This window comes from Mytilus galloprovincialis, chromosome 3 (genome assembly GCF_965363235.1).
Source record: "Mytilus galloprovincialis chromosome 3, xbMytGall1.hap1.1, whole genome shotgun sequence".
Lineage (NCBI taxonomy): Eukaryota > Metazoa > Mollusca > Bivalvia > Mytilida > Mytilidae > Mytilus > Mytilus galloprovincialis.
Genome location: NC_134840.1, coordinates 15,763,843 through 15,782,410, shown reverse-complemented (window position 1 = coordinate 15,782,410; position 18,568 = coordinate 15,763,843). Strand labels below are relative to the sequence as shown.

At 33.8% G+C, this 18,568-nt stretch overlaps 1 long non-coding RNA gene across 1 annotated transcript; it reads left to right on the top strand.

The window, feature by feature from the left end:
* The first annotated feature begins 3,415 nt into the window (after nt 1-3,415).
* LOC143066333 (uncharacterized) lies at nt 3,416-17,938 on the top strand. Its single transcript, XR_012975559.1, has 3 exons — nt 3,416-3,545; nt 15,087-15,317; nt 17,828-17,938. It is a non-coding gene; the product is annotated as an uncharacterized LOC143066333 (long non-coding RNA).
* The last annotated feature ends 630 nt before the right edge of the window (nt 17,939-18,568 follow it).

The following is an 18,568-nucleotide window of genomic DNA, read 5'->3' as shown; positions in this document are numbered from 1 at the left end:
ATCACAGTGTTGACTGCTGTACCCCTTTTATTAACACATTTACCTATCATCTCTGTTTGATTCTTTTACACATTGGTGTCAATATAATGAAATTTTATGCAAGAGTGAGAGGTTTAGCTAGCTATTAAACCATGTTTAACCCATCATTTTCACCATAAGAAAACGCCTGTACCAAGTCCAAAATATGACAGTTGTTATCCCTTCGTTTAATGGGTTTGATGTGTTTGAAAGTTTGGTTATGCGATTTGCTAAGTGAATTTTCGTTAAGAATCTTCCTTGGAGTTCGGTATTTTTGTTATTCTACTTTTCAACTTCCCAGTGTTGTTTAAACATATTTCATTGTTCAAAAATGATAAATGCATTAGCCACAAGTTTTTCAACTTAGTAACGTCTTCTACAAGTGTGAACTTTCTACATGAAATGATAATTTATGTATTTCAGTTCAATGAATGATACTTTGGATACGTTGAACGATTCAGGAATTTTATGTTACAAACGAAAATGATAATTTTGCATTTGCTATAACAAAATGGTACCCGGCTATCCTCAGTTGTTACGAAAGCAATTCTTCAGCTGTTTTAATAGGGGAGAGGTGTTAAGCAAAATTATTTTTTTAATATGAAATAAGAGAAGCAAAGAATGTCCTCATTTTATGGAACAGTTTAATTTGTTTGGTGACTTCAAACTTAGTGCACTTTGAAGTTTGCAAACTTTAAAAATTATTTAAATCAGGCTCAAATCGTTTATTCAAATCTAATTTTATCCCAGCCTACTAAGGAGCAACTTAAACTGACTCACATTTGAATAAATATAAACAACACAAAGACTAGGGCATCTGTTCGCTTTTAGTAATGTCATTTGTTCAGTTTGAAAAGTACATCTCAAGGATTTTTAAACACACGGCAATTGTGTTTCAACAATGGATTGCAATGTGTATTGTATGCATGTATTTGTTGGATGATCCTGCTGAAATTATACAGGTTCTAACCGAGTTTTCATCTTTAAATAAGAACTAATTATAATTATTTTTTTTTAACCATATGATGCTTGGTCCGTTTCTGTGTGTGTTACATTGTAGTGTTGTGTCGTTGTTCTCCTCTTATATTTATGCGTTTCCCTCAGTTTAAGTTTGTTACCCCGATTTTGTTTTTTGTCCTTGGATTTATGAGTTTGAACAGCGGTATACTACTGTTGCCTTTACTTATATGGAAACAGGATAAACATGTTGGTAAAAAGTAAAATAACAAAAATACCGAACTCCGAGGAAAATTCAAAACGTAAAGTCCCTAATCAAATAGCAAAATCAAAAGCTCAAACACATCAAACGAATGTATAACAACTGTCATATTCCTGACTTGGTACTTGGTTCTTATGTAGCAAATGGTGGAGTAAAAGAGATAATATCACGGTCTAGGCAAAAATTTAGGTTTTCATTAAATTGTAAGATTGCCTTTTGTGTGATCGGTTCCGTGATATCTTAAAAAAAGACAATATCAGTAAACACATCAAATCTAAGAGGCAATAAACGAAACAACAGAAACACTGAACTGTTAAAAATAACGCCAACATACATAGAAACTTACTATTTGATAATAATTGCCATTTTCCTGGATAAGTACAGAACATTTTAAGAGAAATGGTGGGTTGAACCTGGTTTTATGGCTAGCCAAACCTCCTGCTTATATGTCAACGTTAAAACTACTGGAATGGCTACATTACGTGACAGCAATACAGTATAAATGAACTCAAGAATACTCAGACCAGAGAATTACATAAATAAATAGTATAATAGTACATAACAACATGTCGGTGTTATGTCGTTGTTCTCCTCTTATATTTAATGCGTTTCCCTCGGTTTTAGTTTGTTACCCCGATTTTGTTCTTTGTCCATGGATTTATGAGTTTTGAACAGCGGTATACTACTGTTGCCTTTATGTAAACCACAAAATCACAACGATCATCTCAAATTTATTTACGACAGTAGGTACAAAAGTACAGCACAACAAAAGAATGAACTGTACGTCACATGAATGTATCAACGCCAGCAAAATTGACGTTACAGTTAAATTTCTAAAAATAGTATATGAAGTTGCACTTATTAAAGAAATCTACAATGGAAGAAATGTATAATAATTTGAATGTGATCTAAATCTAAGATAAGCTGTGAATTTTCAGAAATATATATAATAAACTTCAGTCGAATGTTTCGTTAAAGTCTGATCTCTTAATTATATACAGTTCAAATTGTAAAACAACATCATGTTAAATGAGCGCTTTTCTATGCAGTAGCAGAATTTTTAGAGATGTATTTCATTAGGCAACATAAATAAAACACTTTTACATTATATTAAATGTCTAGGTCTTTTTTTAAGATTAAATAAAATTGTTGATATGTATACGCGTATAGAAATTAGGCTATGCGTGTTATTATTTTTTTTTAATTTTTTTTTATTGTTGGTGTACGTAATTACTGTTTCTAATATTTAAGATAAAATATAGAAACAGCGACGGGGTTAACATGTTTGAGAGACCTTATCACTTACATAATCTTGGACAGTGGTGTTACATCACAACATAAGAACAAAACTGTGCACAACCGGATCAATTGGCTTAACTCATGAATTAATCTATACGAGCACACAAACAACTCACGTAAAAACAATAAAAACAAAGCATCGAAATAACGGTACTCGCAGTTACAGAAATCTAGTTCAAAGCCAATTACAAATATAGATAAATCTTTTTCTTTAAGAGTAAATAATGTATCTTAATGTTTGCTTATGTTTGTTTATTGTATGTCGTTGTTGACAAAGTTGTTTATTTTCATAGTGATCAAGATAATAACACAATGCTGAATGCTGTATCCAAATTTTTGACTTTTTTACCTATTATGGCTATTTGTTTTGCTCAAACATAATTTTGCGCGACTGTCATACAAATGAGAGGTATGCATTGGTACGCTATTAGATTATGATTAAACACTTATTTTTTACATAAAATAGGCCAGTACAAAGTCAGGAATATGACAGTTTGTTTGATGTGTTTGAACTTTTGATTTTTACTTTTTACTTTTGATTTTTACTTTTTCCTTGAAGTTCATCATTTTTGTGTATTTACTTTTGTACGTATATGTATTTCATAAAACGCATTCAAAGATAAATATAGAAAACAATTATAAAATTATGATTTCCAAATACCTTTCAAGTAATATTTTACATGCATCTCTTGTCATTTATAGATTGTTTTTTATTTACTATTTATCCCACTGTTAGGTATTTGCACAAATCTTTTCATGGTAATGATTTTGTTTCATGATTGAAATACACCATGTGATTTGATATTATTTTTATAATTAATGTTGTGTATCACTGCGCAAACGCAAGCATATAAACGGATCTTATATGTTATTCGTATAACATGATGTTACACAGGCAGAATTGAGTTGATTCAAACCAAGTTGCAACTATCGCAGAAAATGGAAGTTTTTAAAACAACACATTGGATTTCAATAGCCATCTTTATAATACCGCAGATAAGTTGCAGCGGTGAGGTTATTCATATTTTATGTTACTTACTTTTACAACAATTTGTGTGTTTTAAAGAACGAATAGATAACTTTTTCTTTGTCGTTTTAAATCAGAGTTTGAAAAAAAAACATTTTTTTGGATGTTTATGAAACAAAAACGAACTATGTTGTATTACCAAATTGAAAGACAGTTATGATGACTTCATTTTTTCATATTGACATAATTTTTTTAATAGAAAATAAATTATGATTATATATAATTAAAGTATTTATTTACATGAAAAAAGGTTTTCATTATACCTACTAAAAACATTGTTATATTCCGCATCGAAACTAATGTGTTCTGGGTGTTTAATGTGTTAGACCCCCAATTACTCTCTCCAATTAAGAACTATGTAAAAGAGGCCCTCCTTGCTTTTGATGTCATTGTTTATTTAAACTAAACAACATTAGCAGAAATGAATCTTTTGATGAGAGAAATATATTTAGACCATTTTGAGTTTGCATTTAAAATTCATGAGTAATGCGCACCATTATATACAAATTTTAGATTTCCAGAAAACGAGGGGTTAATTTTGGTAGACCTGTGTTTTGAAGGTCAGATTTTTCTTATAAGACTTTAAAGGTAGGGCAAATTTGCATGAATTCAGATGATACATGTACAATTCAGGATATACATGGTTTCCATGACTTTAAACGTAAGGTGAAATATTTAGAAAGCTGTGAAAATTGCAAAATTTGGTTGAACACATCGGGATTTTGAATTATTGGTCTGACACCTTACGCAATTCTATCATTTATTTGCGAAAATCAATTTAATATATTGCAAATAAAGAATGAACCAGAAATAAATCATTTCAATTACACCTGTTCACAATATATTCAATATGACCATCATACCACATCTTCTTTTTTGTATTTTTAGCATCGAAATCAAAGTATTTTTTGTTGGTCGAAAATATGCGATAAATATAAAAACTCATCAAAGATACTTTATTTCTAATTTTGTTCGCCTACATCGCCTTTTGTTCACGCAAATGAAAAGTGGCACTTGAATCTAAACTGTGGGAAGGTTTATTGTAATATGAAATTAAAGATAACAGAATAAAATTACAAAAATTGACATATTGGCTAGTTTCGTTAGTGGTATTTTTCAAATACTCAACAAATGTCATCAACGTAATGTATGAAAGTCTTTTAATTTATCGAGTCGAGAAAATAATAGCAAAAGAGTTCCAAATAACAAAATAAATAAAAAATAGGGAATGTTAGAACTCTTCTCTCATCAACGTATACCCGGTTCACCTTTTATTAATACAAACACAAATAGAAAGATAGTGGTCAACAAAGGCTATAGATAATGACAATAAATTTAGGCCAAGGTTTAATTGCACTAACCATAGAAAAAAATACTAAAATAATAAACTCAGAATACAACAGAATTGTATTCAACATTCGTTTACTCATCATCAGGATTGCTACTTGGTAAGCCAGACAGATGTTGTGTCTCAAAATATGATGCCGTATAGAATTTAACACATTAGCATATATTAAACCAAACTAATATTCCAGAGGCATGTATTCCGTTCCAAGAAATAGATGTATTCGCACAACATTGATACAACGCGAACAAAAATGTTCCTGAATTGAAATTTTGTTTTCAAAAACCTTATCTAACTGATCAGTGGTGCTGGAGATAAAAGTTTATCTTACCTCCTATACATTTCTAGGAATATGATTTGTTAAAAGCGACCTCGTGGAGACCGTGTATATTCAATATTAGGTTAGTAGGGAGGCGGGGCTTATTTCAATACACGGTTAGTAGTGGATTTACGACTTAGGCACTGTTTGATTATTTAAAAGTATTGAAAGTTTTGGTTAATATTATTATATCAAGGTTATTGATAATAGATATTAATCGTTTACATAAGTTTTTTTTAGTGCAGACCAATTGAAGAAGGTTCTTAAAATTGAACACTTGAACACTTTAATACGGAAATAAGATGTGTTATGATAGCAAATAAGACAACTTGAGTCTAAATTCAACAAATAAAGATAGTCGGTAAGATAAATTCGTTACATAGTGTGCTAGTGACCTAATATGATATATACAGGGTAAGTAAATTCCATATGGGGTTCGACTTTGCTCTCACCCCATATGGAATTTGCTGACCCTGTATATATCATATTAGGTCACTAACACACTATGTAACTAATAGTATTCACTTATTTTTTAATCCTGCTTGCTGTTTGTTTTTAAATAAGACTCATCAGTGGAGCTCGAATAAAAATATGGAAAGTAAAATTAATAGCAAAATTAAGTTGAGATTAATAAGCACTGAATATTTAGAGAAAAAAAATAACCAAATTAAATAAAGCCTTGCAATCAGGTTAAAATGACCTTATTGTTAGTCTAATTTATCCAACATTTTATCAATAGGTACTATACAGAAAATAAACTTATCAGTCATACCTCATGTCAAGCTTTATCACTGGGCTCGTTGAAAATAATGAAATGAAGTAAAACTAGTAAATCAAATTATGTGTATAAAGGATTTTTACAAACACTGCCTCAGAAAACATTATGTTGTGCATAATGATAACACTATGTGTTAGAAGATATAAAAAAAATTCTAGTAGATATATGATGTGGTATGAGTGCTAAGATAAAAAAAAATTCTAGTAGATATATGATGTGGTATGAGTGCTAAGAGACAACCTTCCATCCAAGTCACAATTTCTAAAAGTAAACAAAAAAAAGTATAATCTTCAACACGGAGCCTTGGCTCACACCGAACAGCAAGCAATAAAGGGTCCCAAAATGACTAGTGTAAAACCATTCTAACAGGAAAACCAACGGTCTAATCTATTTAAAAAACAGTAAATACTTATGTATGAACAACATCAACAAACGACAACAACTGAACATCAGGTTCCAGGATTATGACGGGTACAAACAATTGCAGCAGGTTTAAACGTTTCAATAGGTATCAACCTTCACCCTTACCTGAAACAACAGTGTAAAATCACAACATATAAAAAAGGGATGTTCTGAATAATTCAACATTTTATAATCCGTAAATGAATAGAAAATTGACAAACCAGTGACATTCATAACAACACAAAAGTACGATTAAATTATTACATTTAATGACATTGACTTAAAATCATGCAAATATTTTGGTAAGCGAGATAAAGTTTGGTGATACGCTCGGGTCAGGATATTAGCATGAATAAACAACTTTGTTTTAAATTGTGTCGTCTCATTCTTAGGTTTTCTGTGAAATATTTTGTGGACTTGTTTGTCTCTTAGTCGTCTTTTGTTGTGTTACCATGGCGGTGTCTTTGACCTAGAAGTTTTGAATAATCCCGTTTTAACTTTGCCTGTTTTTCATGTTTATCACTGATAAAATATACGATCCATGAGTGCAACTTACTTATTTGTGATGTCGTTTACTGTTTGTAAATGAATATTTTATTTTCCCTCGTCTATATATAGTTGATATTTCAATAAATGAAAAAGTAGGTTCCTAAAAATCAAAGTAAACTTTCAATCGGACTGAATCACGTATTTCTCTTTTGTTTATAAGGCATTCGTCAAAAGGATACAATATCCTGTTTATCCTCGTCATTAGCAGAAACGTATCCGCGACTAGATAATAGCTGGTGATGCCTTTTGTTATTGAATTAGCCACAAACTCTTTTGTTTGGTGGATGAAAAGATCTGTTTTATTGAATGAAACTTAAAATAACAAATCTTTTTTATTTTAATACTAAGATATAGATTGATCAAGACTATTAAAACGAAGAAAGCTATTGATTACTAAAAGATTAATCCAAATGTAAAATAACAAAAATACCAAAATCCGAGGACACTTCTAAACAGAATTTGACAGATACACAGTTTGGATTCCGTCCCGGATACGACACATCTGATGCCATCGTCTGTCTTCATTCTTTGATTTCTAAGTCATTAAGAAAGGGTCAAAGTTTATATTGCTGTTTTATTGATTATAGTGAAGCCTTTGGTAGTATTTTTGTGTAAAGTTGTGGTTTAGACTAGTACGATATGGATTACTGGGAAACTTCTTACTATTATTAAATTTATGTATTCAAAATTGAAAACTGTTTTCAGTGTTATACTTGCTTGATGCAAGGGAATTCTTTATCTTCATTATTATACTCGTTGTATGTTAAAGATATGGAAGTAGAGCCTATTAATATTGACTGGCAGTCTTATTAATTTGAAATCTTTAAAATTATTTTTACTTATGTACGCAGACTCCACTGTTTTATTTAGTGAGAACATAGATGATTTGCAAAATATGATAATAATTGCTGTTAACTCTTCTTCAAAGGAATATTGTTTATGTATTAATATATATAAACTAAAGTAGTCGTGTTTAAAAATAGTGGATGCGTAAAAGTCAAGAAAAAGAACCAACTTGATATATGTGACAATTGTGTATAGTTAGGTATCCTTATAATGTTAAGCTAGGTTCACACTGCAAATCAGATCAACTCGATGATCCCGATTGTCCAAATTTGCACGACCAAGCTCACCCAATTCTTAATCGGGCCTGTTTACGACTTCTACCCGACCGCCATCCGACTGTACACGACCTTAACTCGACTCTTTAATGACTCCATCATGACTCCATCCCGACAACAAAATGAATACTTTTTCGATAATTCCGATCAATTCACGATCTTTACACGATCTTCACTCGACTAGCTAGACCAAATCAACTATTCACGATCTCAGCCAGATCTCGACCAGACAAGATCAACCTGATCGTATATTGGTCGTAGGGATAATCTGGAATTGGTCGGGTATGCTCATTTTAGTAAAAACGTCTGATTTTTTTTAATTCCCCGCCGCTTCGGATTGGGCATTCAGTGTTACCCTTGTCTGTTCGTACGCACGTACGTCCCAACATGACCCTTTATAATGTTATATATTCTAGCTGGGGCATATTCAGTGTCCCATGGACACATTCTCCGTTTAGTTGGTTATACTCAGTAGAAGGTCCGAGTAAAAGTAACACTTTTTCTATGTTGTCCATCTCGGATGGGAATAAGTCGTCATCAATCAACCAAGATGACAGCAACATAAGTCTTGGAGATCCTTTAGCTGCATCATCGCCAAAGAGGGTAACTCAAACAATAACTTGAAATAAGAACAAAAAAGCACTAAGAACTCTGATAATAAACTTCCAACGTATCAAGAACAAACGAACTGAGCTACCTATTCTCATCGAAACCGCCAATCCTGATATAATCATTGGAACAGAGACATGGCTATCCAACAACATTGGGAGTAGAGAAATTTTTCCACAAGAACTTGGATTTGACGTTATTAGACGCGATCGTGAAAAAGATCCTCATGGAGGTGTACTACTAGCTGCTAAGAACGAACTGGAACTCAGCCAAGTATCTATCAGAAAAGACGCAGAAATGATAACAGGAAAAATTAAGATCGGTACTTAACAATACATCATTACGAGCTTTTATAGACCACCAAACAAAACAGATAACAAATATGTTGAGAGAGCAATAACAGAGATTCACAACCTGAGAAACAACAATAAAAGGAGTATCTTTCTACTAGGAGGGGATTTCAATCTACCTGATATTGACTGGGAAAAAATGAAATAAAAGGTAACCAACTGCCACAAACAGAGCATTTTTACAGATGTCAGCTGATTTGTCAATCCAGCAAATAAATAACAACACCACAAGAGGAAACAACATACTAAACCTTATGTTTACAAGCCACCCAGGAAACATAGATAGATGTAAAACGCTGCCACCTATAGGAAATAGCGACCACGACATAGTGTTAGTAGACATAACAGCAAATGTCAATAAACCAAAACCAACAAAGAGAAAAATAAACCTTTGGAAGAAAGCAGATTTAGACATCTTGACAGTCAATATGATCTTTTCAACAAGACCGAGTTTGATGATATTGACACCATGTGGACATCAATCAAACAGATCATCCATGGAAAAATTTGTACCCACCAAAGGATCACTGGCTAGACAGAGCCACCCTTGGATGAACACCCACCTAAGACAAATGAGCAGACAGAAACAAAGAGCTTACTCCAAAGCAAAACTCACCGATTCACCAAAGGACTGGAAACGATATAAAAACATCAAAGCCGAACTTCAACGTGAATCTAGACGAGCACACACCAAAATTATGCAAGACATTGTTAGTGAAGACTTATACAAGAACCCCAAAAGATTTTGGTCGTACATAAAGAGTAGGAAACAGGAATCTTCAGGCATAACAACTCTGAAAAATAAATATGTATACCTCCACAGTGACACACCAACAAAAGCTGCAATCCTGAACAACCAATTCCACTCAGCTTACACACAGGAAGACCTTAACAACATGCTAGATAAAGGGCCAAGCCCATACCCAAACATGAGACCAATAGAAATAAGCCAGAATGGAGTCACTAAACTCCTCAGAGGAATAAGACCTTTTTAAAGGCAACTGGGTCAGATGATAAACCGGCCTTCATGCTAAAGAACACTGCCGAACACCTGTCACCTTACCTGACTAGACTATACCAACTGTCAATGGATCAGGGGTCTGTACCAGAAGATTGGAGGACAGCCAACATAGTCCCAGTCTTTAAGAAGGGCGAAAAACACACAGCAGCAAACTACAGTCCAGTATCCCTTACACCAATCACGTATAAGCTACTAGAGCACATAGTCCATAGTACTATCATGGACCACTTTGACCGAAACTCCATATTGTGTGACTAACAACATGGGTTCAGAAGCAAACGCTCATACGAATCCCAGCTTCTCATAACCATACATGAAATAGCCAAGAACATGGAGGATGGCGATCAGATAGATATCATCCTGTTAGACTTCGCCAAGGCCTTTGATAAGGTACCACATAACAGACTGCTACACAAAATGGACTACTACGGAGAAAGAGGTGTCCAACTCGAATGGATAAGACAGTTCCTGTCCAACAGAACCCAGACTGTGATCCTTGAAAATCACAAGTCTGACCCACTTGACGTATTATCTGGAGTTCCACAAGGCACTGTGATGGGTCCGTTACTCTTTTTTGGCATACATCAATGACCTCCCAGAAGCTACAACATCAAGCACTAGACTGTTTGCCGATGACTGTCTACTCTTCCGGTGCATCAAGAAACCAGAAGATGCAGACTTGCTGCAGAAAGATCTTTCCTCGCTGGAAGAATGGGAAAACAGTGGCAAATGTGTTTCCACCCAGAAAAATGCACAGTCATCCGTGTCTCTGGACGACGTCAACAACATCAGAAGTCCTACTCACTCCATGGACACAGATTAGAAAAAATAGACAGTGGGAAATACCTTGGGCTCACCATCAGCAAAGATCTCACCTGGTCAAATCACACCAACCAGACCATAGGAAAAGCCTCTAAGACACTCGGATTCTTACGGGGAAACCTAGGTAGGTGTACCCCAGCAACAAAAGCTACAGCTTACTGTACGTTAGTCAGGCCAACCCTGGAATATGCCTCCCCGGTATTGGATCCCCACCAAATTACCATCATACGTGACATAGAGCAGGTACAGAGACGATCAGCTCGCTTTGTCTACAGTTGCTACCAGGATAACTCTACAGGATGTGTCACAAAGCTTCTGGACCAACTTCAATGGGAATCACTGCAGCACAGACGATGGCAACAGAGTCTAGTGCTGTGTTACAAGACTCAACACCAGATGATTGCCATTGATCCAGCCAAGTACTATGCATCAGGTGACAGTATAACCAGGGGCAACCACAAATTTAGACAGACAAGAGTGAAGAGAGACGTGTACTTTCACTCATTCTTTCCGAGAACAACGAGAGAGTGGAACAAACTCCCAGAATCAGTAGTGGAGTCCGGATCACTAGAGGACTTCAGGGCCAGAGTTGACATCATCCCGTGGACCCAACCGCACCTTAAATAGACAGCAGGAGAACTAGTGTATATAGTTGTAATTTAGCATATTTTATTGTAAATAACATCCAGATTTTCCTGGACTTTTACTTTTGGCCAGAGAGGAGTGGCCTCCTGTCTGTTTGAGATGCGCCCGAGTCAATAACACTTTTATAGAGTTCGACTCGTAACCGGGAAGAAGAAGAAGAAAATTATACATTCAAAATATCTACATAGAAATAAAGCAATTGGATTTGTGGGCAAGGTACATCTTTGCTAGCCAAGGGTTACGATCCACTTCCCTCCTTTCCACGTCGAGAGCGAAGATGGGGCAAGGCGGTAAGAGCTCAGAGAGCCAGGTTAATAGCTGTGACGGAGCTTGTAGAGTGCATAGAAGACGAACAAGATGATGTAGACAGCAACGGGCGCCGAGAAATCTATGCGAGGCAGTGGCTGACACGACGACCACTATGTGGGCAGTATGAGAGACTTGCACTAACTCAACAAAGAGGAACCCAATGCTAATAAAAACTTCATCATAGTGGACACTGATAACTAATTTTTCTCGGGTTTCCGTTTTTCGCTATGGCCGTGTCGGTTTGTTCTTCGACCTTTAAGTTTGATTGTTCCTTTGGTGTCGTTTGCCTCTCTTTCAAATGTTACCTCTCCTTGTAAAAGTAAAGACACGTACTGTACATGGAGGAATTTTTGTACAGTTAAAAATAATGTTGCTAATATATATTTGCAGAAGTAGAGTTACGAGAGTTAATCCGATCTGCACACACTTCTAGAGAATCGTGTAGCAGTCATGTGTTCTCGTGTATGGCCGAGAAGAGATCGAAGAGTGGTCGAATGTGGTCGCGAAGGGATCGGGTATTTGTCGAGTTGGTCTGGGATAAAATAATTATACAAGTCGCAGTGATCTGGAATCGATCGGGCAATGGTCGAGTTAATCTGGAAATGATCGGACATTAGTCGAGCAAAGGTCGAATTGATCGAGTACTGATCGGTAAAATGTTTGTATTCCGACCAAATTCGATCTCTACACGATCCTTTCCCGATCAATTCGACCGCTACTCGACAAATTCTCGATCTCTTCTCGAGTGAATTGCTTCTCAATTCTTACTCATTGTTTTTGACATGTCAAAACTCTCGAGTAGAAAATCAGATCGATGATGAGCAAGGTAGACTATCCCGAACATTCTTGTCGATTGAGTCAGACCAGTCTCCCGATCACGTAGTTTGGCTAGATCGGGCTTGATCGAGCTGATCTGATCGGCAGTGTTAACCTAGCTTTACATACACACAAAAAATGTCAAGGTAGAAAGGCTGTTTTTACTTTATGTAGTAAAATTTTAGAGATTATTATAACTGTGAAACGTTACTGTCCTTATTTGATACTTATGTATCTAATATGCTTAAATTTAGCTGTGAAGTACGGGGTTATCATAAAGCTTGTGATATAGAGAATGTAGATTTGAATTCTTTAATAACGAATTCTAAAGGTTTGAAAAACTGCTGTAAAGAACATGGTTTACTGTGAATTGGCACGTTACCCGACGTAACAGATAAATAAAGACACAGATAAATGATTCAGCTTTGGTTCAAATTATTAAATACTGATTACTGTATATTAAAAGCATGTTATGAAGATATGTTGGACAGTTCATTTAAAAAAAACCTAAAGACAAATTGTTCAGTCACAGATATATTATGTAGATATTGTTTCATGATGTATGGCTAAAACAAAGCGTAAATGATTTTGATAAAAGTCAATACAAAAAATGAAAGATACCGACCTTTAGTCCTGATGCTAATGCTTTTTTTATAAACAATTCACCTGAATACATACGTTATAGATATACATATGACCCAGATATATTGCATTTGTCCCCCTGTTAATCATATATATAGACTTACATTATGTAAATATCTTATGTCTGCCCATTGTCTAAATTTGTAAAGAGACATGCAGACATTACAATTAGGGATGTCAACGAGTATTCGAGTACTCGAGTATCGCTCGATAGTACCGAGTATCGATTTGCAAAATGATACTCGACTAATTGGTTTCCTGTTAGGATGTTGTTACTTTCGTAAGCATAAACCAGACGAAATATTTTCATTGTGAGCGCCTCCCGGTAAATTATATATTAACCAAATGTAATACAAATTAGATATGATTCGAGTGTTTGCGTTTAACTTTCATTTAAAATTCCTCTAAACAGATGGTCGATATATGAACCAGAGAATTTTTCAAAGATCACACTTTTAGCTAAGCTTAGTCATTCCTCCACGCCTTTACCGTCAGGGCATATATAATTTCTTCAGTACGTAAGTTACCTAAGGAAGTTGAGAAATCGCCTTGTCCAAGAAGAAGTTGACAAGATAATATTTTTCAACAAGAACCATTTCGTTGCACCCTTTGTCGGCCCTCAAAAAATGAGGGAAGGCATCAGTAAGTTTAATCAGTGATTATCCCTTTTGGTAATAATTAAATTCGTGTAATACACCTCTCCAATTATGTTTTTTGAGTCTTCCTTTTTCTATAGATATTAATTAATTACTGGATAAGTTAATTATCAGCATACATAATTAGTACATGGAGTAAAAGGGCTATTGATTTTGATATAAAATTCCTTGGACTATTATCTAGTCCTAGGTAAAAAAAAAATGAGGGTTTTACGTTAAATGGTTATAATTCTGTGTTTCCATTCATTAAATTATCGTAAATGTTTTACCGAGCGATTACTCGAGTATCGCTTGGTAAATCCAACGAGTAATCGATTAGTAAAGTTTCACCGAGTTGACATCCCTAATTACAATGCAGATAGAGAAAATAAAGTATGTACTGTTTGCAATGAAGGTGAATAGCATTTTATCTCAGAATGTAATAGATATAGTCATGTAAGACCACAATATATTCAGAAATATTATTGGCAAAATCCATCCACTATTAAATATCGAAAAAATCCGTAAGATGTAGTTTATTTCTTATTTATCATATGAATTTATTTTCATTCCCCGCCAAATTCATTGGATTCGTGACGTCAAATACGTTGACTTATAACAATAATCGTTACGTTTGAGGCGACGTTTCTTTGACATGTTTGAGTTCGGTGGTTTAACAAAGTTAAAAACTACTGTCTTCTATAGTGTGAAGCACACAGGTTAAGTCGGGTAAATCAATTTTGAGCTTTGTATCAACAGTTGTTCGACAGTAAGTGCATAAAAGAGTAAAAGAGTTGATAAATATACTTATTCTTCCAATCAAATGCGTTTGAAAAATACTTACTTTATTTATTGAATAAATAGATGGTACCCTTATTTGTGTCATGTGTTACTCCAGTGGATTTCATATTTTGTAAACGCTGCACAATGTTTGCAGTTAGGTACTGACATTGTTATCATCTTAGGTACTGGTTATAGTGTTCTTTTATTCGTCTTTGTAAATAATCTGCTGATTAGTCCATTTTACATCGTGAGCTATATGTTCTGTCAATACCAAAACCTAATTGTAATCACTCAATTTCAAAAATAAATTCAAAATACTATCCGTAGACAATAACAAGTAAGCAATATTAGTTCTAATTTATTCATATTTTTTTCAGGTAAATTGTCACATTGGTTTAGGAATGTTAACCTCACCAATTATTTGGCTACAACAAATGAACTTTATACGCTGATGTTAGATAGTCAACTTATGTGTATAAATGAATGCACAAAGACACCGAATTGTCTCTCTGTGTTTTACATACACAAAACATGTCGATTAAACAATGAATACTTTTCAAGTACAACTGGACTGACTCCTGTAAACGGGTCTGAGTATTTTGGATCAGGTAAGCTGTATATATGTTTCTCTCGATTAAATGCAACATACATTTGCAGAAAAAACTACATTTAAACCATAGAAAGATGTTACAAATGATTTTGTCACATAGAGGGAATCAATTCAAACGTGACGCAAAAATAAAGCTAAAGTTTCTGTTGTGTCAATCATTTCATTGTTTAAAATATAGAATAACAAAAACACCGAACTCGAGGAAAATTGGCTAATACTAATGTGTAGTCTGATATAAATACTAGTATTTAGTATGCAATCCAGAGCAAATGAGCAGTATTATATTCAGACAGAAAAAAACAACAAGACAAAGCAAACATTGAACAGATCATCAAATATTCAGCAATAACACTTAGAAATTTGAAATGTAGTAGTATTTACAAGCCAACACACCTGATAGCTTGATATGAAGGTAGCATACTCACTCGAAACTAGTTTATAGATTGATATGTGGGTGGTATAAAATACAGGACAAACAAGTGAAACTGTGAGCTTCTGCTCACTGATGATACCCCTGTCCACATGTGTTCGGTAAACAGGAATTTGTCGAGTGATGAATCTGAAAACGCATCACACGGTATAGCTGACTTATATCAAGTCTGAAACCAAATATCAGAAATCCTGGTAGTGCAGTTCCTGACAAAAATGTGACGAAAAATTTTCAACTTGGCTATCAGGTGTAAAAATGATACAAGTGTTCGGTAAACAGGAAGTTGTCGAGTGATGAATCTGAAAACGCATCACACAAACCAAATTTCAGAAATCCTGGTAGTGTAGTTCCTGAGAAAAATGTGACGACAAATATTCATGGGTCGGACGGACTGACTGACAGACTGACGGACTGACGGACTGATGGACTGATGGACTGACGGACTGACGGAAGGACAGACAGAGGTAAAACAGTATACCCCCTTTTTTTTTTAAAGCGGGGGTATAATAAGCAGCATGAAATGTAGGCAGTAAACACAATACAATTCGTCTAGTAGTTTAATATGCAACAAGGATACACGCCAGAACAAATTAGTAGCTTGGTTTGTAGCCATGGGTACTGATTAGTTTATCATAATGGTAGGATACAAGCCAGGACAAAGCAAACATGAAAGTTAAAACAATTGGAAACAATGAATGTCTCACCAATACAATACAATACAATACAAATAGTTTATTTACGTCTCACCATTAATATTACAATACATAACATAATACACGAATACATACAATAATATAAAATATTAATGCCATTCTAAAAAGAATTATGAGAGACGGGATTAAAATATATATATGTATATATATTGAAAATTAATAATTATAAATATCACTGTACAGCTAGATTAAAAATTTCCTTAAAATATTTATATTTACATTTAAAAAAAGGGGAAAAAAAAAAAGTTTAACGATATAAAAATCGACGTCTTCTATCTAAAATAAATTTGCAGATTTTGGCACTATAAATAATAATACTATCACAGTTACTGGCTAGAACAATAGACAATTTATCCAGGTTGGAAAAATTTAAAAAGTTTGAGTGTTCTGACAGAATAATTTTAAAAAGTTCATTTCGCAGATCATCGTACAACGGACACTCTAACAAGACATGTTCCTCAGTTTCAACAATGTTTTTACAAGTTTCGCAAGTCCGTTGTTGAACGGGTAGCCTCTCAAATCGTCCAGTCTCTAGGCGGATCGGTGCAACACCACACCGAAACTGCGCGTATGCTCTTCTGTGTGATGGAACTATAACTTTGTGCATGTATTCCTCGGTGTGTAATGACGTTTTAAAAGTTCTATATGTCCTCAACTTATTTCCACCGTTACCATTCCTTTGAGATACAGTTTTATTGAGATTGTTTGACCATTCATCGTACAATTGAGATAAAAGTTTGTCATACAGTACATTCCAGCAAGATTAATTGAAATAATGGGATGATTACAATAAATAATAAAGAACGGAATGTTTATTGTGAAGAAGAACAAATTTCTTTAGGACGAGAATATGTGATCAGTATCCGTTACAGTACCTTGCTTTTTTTTTTAAATACTACGACAAAGTGACATATCTCATGTTTTATTTACTTTACAAATATTGAACAATAATATGTGCAGTTAAACACTTTCAAACTCTAACATTGAGGTCAACTTATTGTCTTTAACAGTAAACAAGTGTTACTAAATAAAATTACAAGCTGTAAAATGCAAAATATTAAAAAAAAAACACAAAAAAACTGTGACGTCAATAACAATTTTTCTTAATTATTTAAACCAGCAAATTTAAATAAAAAACAAAAAAAAACATCCGAAATATTTGAAAATACATTTTAGCATAATACGAATGTTGAGGAGCTGATAAATATAACAAAAACACCTAACATGAAGCATGGAGGTATTAAACTACATTGACTCGTACACCTCTAGCAAAAAATATAAAACATTAATTATTATTTTTTTGCACTTCGTACACCTTTAGCAAAAAACTATCAAACATTAATTATTATTTTTTATATCAAATAGAATCTTCTTGTTCACCAAATCCGTGTTTGCATGGCGGTACATGTTCAAAAGCTGGATCTTCATTCATATGTGACTGTTCGGCTTATTGGCGAGGTTCTCGGTGTGAAACAGGTACATTTTATTTCTAAGATGACATACATCAGCAATGTTAACACTTGAAAATATGCATCTAATTTTTAATATGTTCTTAATGACCACTGGCGGTAAGCGGATGGTCGTAACTAAAAGTTACGACCATCCGAAAATGGGAGACAACTCTTTTCCGATTTTCGTGCAGTAAAAGATTAATTTGAACTAAACAGCTTGTCTCATACATAATAATCGTGAGTGCGTTGATATTGAAACAAAATTTGATATACATAAAAACATTCCAATTTTCGTAAAATAGTCATTGAAAAATTCGAATAGCTTGAATATATAATATGATATATTTATGAAGGGTTTTTCTTATTTTTACACACAACGTGTAATGAAGAATTTTGGTCCGTGAAACACTTTATGAATTAAAATTTTTTTTAAGTTTTCAAATATAAGGTTTTGTTTTGAATTTCGATGAAAGTTTTAAAATATAAAAATTCCATTTATTTTTTTAAAGAATTGGACCGAATAAGGCTTTTTAATAGTTATTAAACGTGTCCTTTATTATATGAGTATATACTATGATATATGTGTGGAGTTGTTTTCACCAAATGATAAAATCTAGTGAAGAAAGGGGGTACATGTTAAGAACGAAATGGAAGA